Here is a 5,627-nt window from a genome sequence, read left to right on the forward strand (position 1 = left end):
GGATGCACCTGCCCAGGAGCCCCGCGGGAACCGGAGGGATAACGATCGATGGGACAGAGAGACCGGAGCCAGCCCAGGCGCTGCCCTCGCCACACCGGCGGGACACGGCATGCTCGGCGTGGTCCGCCCGAAGCGTTGCCGGGTCTCGGCCCCGACATGTTTGCAAGAGCCACAGAAGCTCTCCGCGGAGGGACTGAGTTCCACCCCGAGCCCCGGCGGCTGCGCTTTGCCCGCGGACCGGGAACTCACTTCACTGTGCGCAAGTCCCGGCCGGTGCTTTGGCCAGTTCAGGAGGAAGGCGGGAGGGAGAGGCTTCGGGTGGAGCGGACCACAGCGCTGCGGGGGTCCCCGACGGTGGGCCGCTCCGCACCCGTGCAAAGCATTGCCCTAGGCTGTACCGCGTAAGTGCCTGGCTCTGGCGAACCGCTTCAGGCTGCAAAAGCCGGGTCCAGCCGCTGCCCGGGACACGTAGCCCTCACCAGCCCCGCTTTCACCCCCCGAGCCTCTCCTTCAACGCTGGATCCCGGCCTCCACCAGCCCCGCAGGTCCCAGGAGAAGGGTCAGGAGCTGCGCCCGGTGCCCTTTCCGGTGGAAGGGGGGGCAGCATCCCGGCCTGAGCCGTGCCCACGGGAGCCGCCACCTCCGTCCTGCCAGCCCTCGTTCCTGGCGTCTCGAGGGGCTCCCGGGAAAACCTCGCCGGACCTGAATTCGGTGTCAAACAAAAGTTGACACGAAAACTTCCTTGCGCGGGAGCTTCTGGGCTGCAGAGTGCGGGAAGGTCCTGCTCCGCGCTGCCCGTCCTCCGCGGAGACATACCTTCCCCAGACACCCCGTTGAAATCCCCCCTCCTGCTCGGCCGTGGCTTGCACCGGGGGAAAAAAAGGAGGTGGGAAACGAGGCCGGAGTAGCCCCGCCTGCAGCGAGCCCACGTGGAAGCTCCGTTTATGGCTCTGTCTCCGGGCCCGCCCTCGCCCGCTCTCCCGGGAAGACCAGTGCTGCCCGCCGCCCGCTGCCCCGCGGGGCTCTCCCGGGACACCCCCCTCGCTCCCGCGGGACGCGACGAGGGCAAGTGCCGCGGCCGGGGGCTCGTCGCTGCTTCCCCTCTTCGCCCCGAGCTGTTCGGAAACGAAAATACTGCGTCTCGGCGGCTGCGCGCCGCCCGGGCCCGGGACAGAGCTGCGGCGGCCGGCGGGGTCCGACGGCGCCCGTGGGGTTCCCGGTGGCCAGTCGGTCCCACCGAGCCAGCCCGGGATCGGCTCGGGGGGCGCTGAATTTGCCTGGAGCCTCGTCGCGGCTTCGCTCAGCCGCTGGTGGAAGGAATCGTTTTCCCTCTTGGCTCCGGGTTGGGATCGGACAGCGAATTGGGATTGGGCAGCCTAGAGCCGAACCGGGCCGCCGGCGCGGCGCAGGGCGGTCGGGCTGAGGCCGTGCGGCCGGGGAGGGGCAGTCCCCACCGGCAGCCCCAGGGGTCCGGGGGAGGCGGCGGCGGCCGCGCTCCGCGTGCACCGGGCGGTCGCCCGGAACGCAGCTCCGAGGCTGAGTTTCGCCCTGCACGACCGTGCCTACGGCCCGGGCGGGCTGAAGGATGCTTCTTCCGAGAGACAGGGGCGGAAGCGGCCGTAGCGTCGCTTCAGGGACTCTGCAGCCACTGCTGCTCTGCAAAAGGGGGCAACGGGGTCTCCGCCGGCGATGGGCGGACTCGACTGCCCGGGGAGCCGGACCGGACCGGGATCTGGACGGGATCCGACCCGCGCCGGGCGCAGCTATCTGGCGGGTAGAACAGCCCCTAAAGCGTGGTCTCCGGAGCGCAGGGTTAAGCGATGGGAAGAGCCGGGCTGCGGAGCGGGGATCCGCGGTGCCGGCTGCTGGGTTCGAGCCAGCTCCCTCCTGCCTCGCCGCCGCCAGGGGCTCGGCCGGGCTCGGACACGCGTGCTGCCTCCGGTGCCCCCACGCGCGGCCCCGTGGGGGGTTGCAGCTCCCCAGTTTCGTTGCAAAGCTCACACCTCTGGAAGCCCCCGCGTAGCGAGAAACAAGGGAGGGGGGTGGGACATTCTGCCGCCGAGGGGGCTCGCTGAGACTCGAAGATCTCATTGCACAAGTCTGAGCTAGAGGAGGGGAGATCTAGGAACTGAAAGGCGAGTTTAGGGACAAATGGGCGGAAACTAGGGCCGCTTTTGCCTGTGCAGCTGCACCCGCCCTCCCTGGGCAGGAGCAATCCCAGCGTCAGCTCTGAGCGCCGGGATCTCGGGACTGGTCCTGGGGGCCCRGCGGTGTCGGAGCGTGCGGAGGGGGCGCGGGCGCGGGCCGCCCCGCAGGACRGAGAGCCCGCGCTGCGCCCTGAGGGCTTTTGCCGTTGACCTCAGAAGGGTGGAGGGCGGCCCGTCCCCGGGCTCGGCTCCGTGCTCCGAGAGTCCCGGACGGGCCCGAGGGTCCCCGGCAGCTCCGCAGCCCGCAGCGGCGATGGGGTCCCCGGGCCTCCCCTCGGGACGACGGACCGGCCCGGGAGTGCTGGAGACGCTCCCACCCGCGGCGATCGCGTCCCGAGGCGCCGCGGGCGGCTCCGTCCCCGCTCCTCTTTCCCGACAAAGACCCCGAAGAGTGGCGGCAGCCCCGGCAAAGGCTCGCCCACGGTGCCGGGAGAGCTCCGGCCGGGCCCTTCCACAGCGGGCGCCGCTCCTCTCTGCCTTCTCCGCACTGTTCTCGTTTGTCTCTTGYCATCTCCCTGCCACTCCGTGCTTCAGCCGGGCACCGTGCCCGGGACCACGGGAGCGCGTGGGGCCCGTGGCGTCGCGACACGGCGAGAAGGTGCTGGAGCTCTTCCCTCCACGGGTGGCCAGGCGGGAGAGAGCGAGAGAATCGACTCTGCTCTCTCGGTGTTCACGCGTGTCTGCGGGGCTCCACAGAGCCGCGTGGCCGTGCGCAGGCGACCAGGCATAAGGGCTGCCCTGACGGGAGSTCCGCAGCCCCGGCAGGGCTCGCGTGCAGTGTCGCTGTGGGGAGGCGCGGTCCCGGGTGGARGCTTCCCATTTGCACCCGGAACACTGGGAGCAAAGTTGCGGGGGAAATAAAAAAAGACGGTTCCCCCGGCTGCGGCACCTCGGCGAGCCATGGGTAAGGGGCTCCGCACGGCCCCGCTCCGCCACCGCGTAGCTGCGGGACACTGCCCTGAAGTGAGAGCCGCAGAGCGAGGGCTGAGGCGCGGGTACCGTCCGGCTCAGGAAGACGCCCCCCTCCGCGCCCACCCCGGCCGGGTGCTCTGCGCTCGCTCCCCTCGGCCCTTTTTTCTCCGCAGCATTTTCCCAGRAGCAAGATCTGGACCTCTGTGGCCGTGCAAATTAACGAGCCGCCTGCTTTAATTAAAAACGATTAATTCGACATCAACGAAAAACTCTCCGGGACGCCGCTTACTAAGGACAGAGGAGGGCGCGGAAGGTGCTTTCCCCCCCGTTGCCCTGTCTCCCTGCGCGTCAGCGCCGGGCTCCGCACGGGAGCGGAGGCACCGCGCAAAACTTGTGCGGAGAGGGCCATTTCGTGTCCCCGGGACTGGCGGCGGGGGGCCCGAGCGGCGGGGCTCGAGGGCTCCGCACCCGCGGAGATGAGGGCGAAAACCTCCYGCCTCCCCTCGGGAGAGAGATTTCATCGCTGAGAGCTGGCGTGAGAAACCTGCTCGGCCCGCCGAGGACGGGATCCTCAGAGGCGGTTCCCGGCCGCTGCCGAGCTCCCCCCGCGGCCGGCGACGGGTCGTGCCCGCCTTCGCCCGGGGACGGGGAGGAGAATGGACCCGGTCCCCCGGCGCATTCGTGGGGCTGCGTCCACCGAGCTCACTTGGATCGCGGGGAGCAGGCGGATGCCACGGGCTCCCGGACCCCGTGGATCCCTACACTCGTGCCCCAGGAGTCCCCCGTGGGACTGCAGGGCTCCAGCCCACAGCTCTGTCGACGGATGCCCATGGCCTCACACCCCCGGTTCCGCCCACAGAAGCAGCGGTTAATGTGACTCCCTTCGGAGGTCTGAGTCCACGCGGCTGACAGAACCCAGACAGAGCTCCACGCAGTCAAGCAGGAGCTCCATCCGCTGCTCCTGGGAGAAAACGATACCCGGGACAGAGATAACGCCGCGGCCTTCCTCTTCCAAGCGCCGGGGCTGGCGCCCCGCAGGCTCCCTTGGCCCCGGACTTAGGGAAGCGCGAGGGCTGGAGCCGTTGTGTTCGTGGGCTCCGTGGGCCACGATTCTCTCCAGCACCATCCCGGGCCGGGCCCGCCGGTGGCTGAGGCCCGCGGTGGCGGCAGGTGCCCCGTCGCACGCTGCACACGCAGCAGCGACACGCCACGGGAGACCTCCCACGCCGGCAGCATCGGTGGTGGGACCCGCTGGCCGCCCCGTCCCCCTCCCCTCCCAGCTGCCCCCCGCCCCGACGGCAAATTGCAGCCAGATGGGAGCCGCGGTGCGCGGAAGCGCCTACCTTATTTACGGGAGAGGAGACGCAAGAAAAACCTCGGGGGCCACGTGCAACCCACGCGTGGGTTCGGCCGCCGCTCCCACCCGATCCCCCTCAGCTCCGACCAACTCTTTGCGCCGGACAGGCAAGTGGAGGTCAGAACCGAAGGAGGCCTTGCAGAACCTCGTCACGCGTGGACGGGGTGACGGAAGCCCGTCGGATCTGCGCGGGCAGCAGACGGGCGGGTCGCGCCGGTGAGAGTGGCTCTCGCTCGGGTCCAAGGACAGTCGTGGAGGCGATGCTGCGCCCTGCACTGGAGAATTGCTCTTCTCTGCGGGACGGGGCTGAAGAGCTCCCGGGGCAGCTCCCCCCCTCCCCACCCCGCGCACTCCGCCTCTCTGCGCAGGTCCCCGGTCTCCCGTGTCCATGCCCGTCCCGGGGACGGGCTCGCTGCGGGAGAAGGCGAGAGATCCTGGGCAGGATGGCAGCGATGAAAACACTGTCACAGGACGAGATCCAGAGCCTGTGGAGGGCCAGGGGGTGCGAGGGGGCGGGCTGGGCCCGGGGGCGCGGGGGGCTGAACAGGCTCGCAACCCCCCGATAAATACCGGGCGCTCGGACACCGCCGCCATCACCCCATCACTTTGTTGACAGATAACTCAGGGGGCAAAATCCCCCACGAGATGGTCCCGGGCGGCCCCCGACGCCCTCCCTCACACCCTGAGGGAGCCGGGGAGCAGAGCCGTGGGCTCCCGGAGCAAGGAAACCAGAAACTCGTATTATAGGCTGTTGAGGTCTACTTTATTTTTACTACTCAAACTGTTGGAAAGTATTTAAACTTAAACAGAAACAGCTGTATCGCTGGCACGGCTCGGAGAAACTATTTGTTACTGTGAATGGCTTTTTATGATTATGAACTTTGCTGGTTCGCTGGCTCCCAAAGTAGTGGCTTTCTTGGCAGATCTGGTCTAATGAGGTGATTTTTACGTAATCTCCGAGTGCTTCGTTAACAAATACTATTTTCTTTGTCATATGAACCCTCAGCCGGTTGTGCCGAGCCGCGCAGAGCCGCGGGGGAATGCGCGGCCGGGCCGCCCCCGCGGGGCTGCCCCGTCCAGGTGCGCACGGGGGGCCGGGCTGGGCCGGACCGCTCCGCCCCGCCGCCGGTACCGCGGCTGCCCCGCGGGCG

This window comes from Rhea americana, unplaced genomic scaffold (genome assembly GCF_003343005.1).
Source record: "Rhea americana isolate MKP2758 unplaced genomic scaffold, rheAme1 scaffold_351, whole genome shotgun sequence".
In the NCBI taxonomy this organism is placed as follows: Eukaryota; Metazoa; Chordata; class Aves; order Rheiformes; family Rheidae; genus Rhea; species Rhea americana.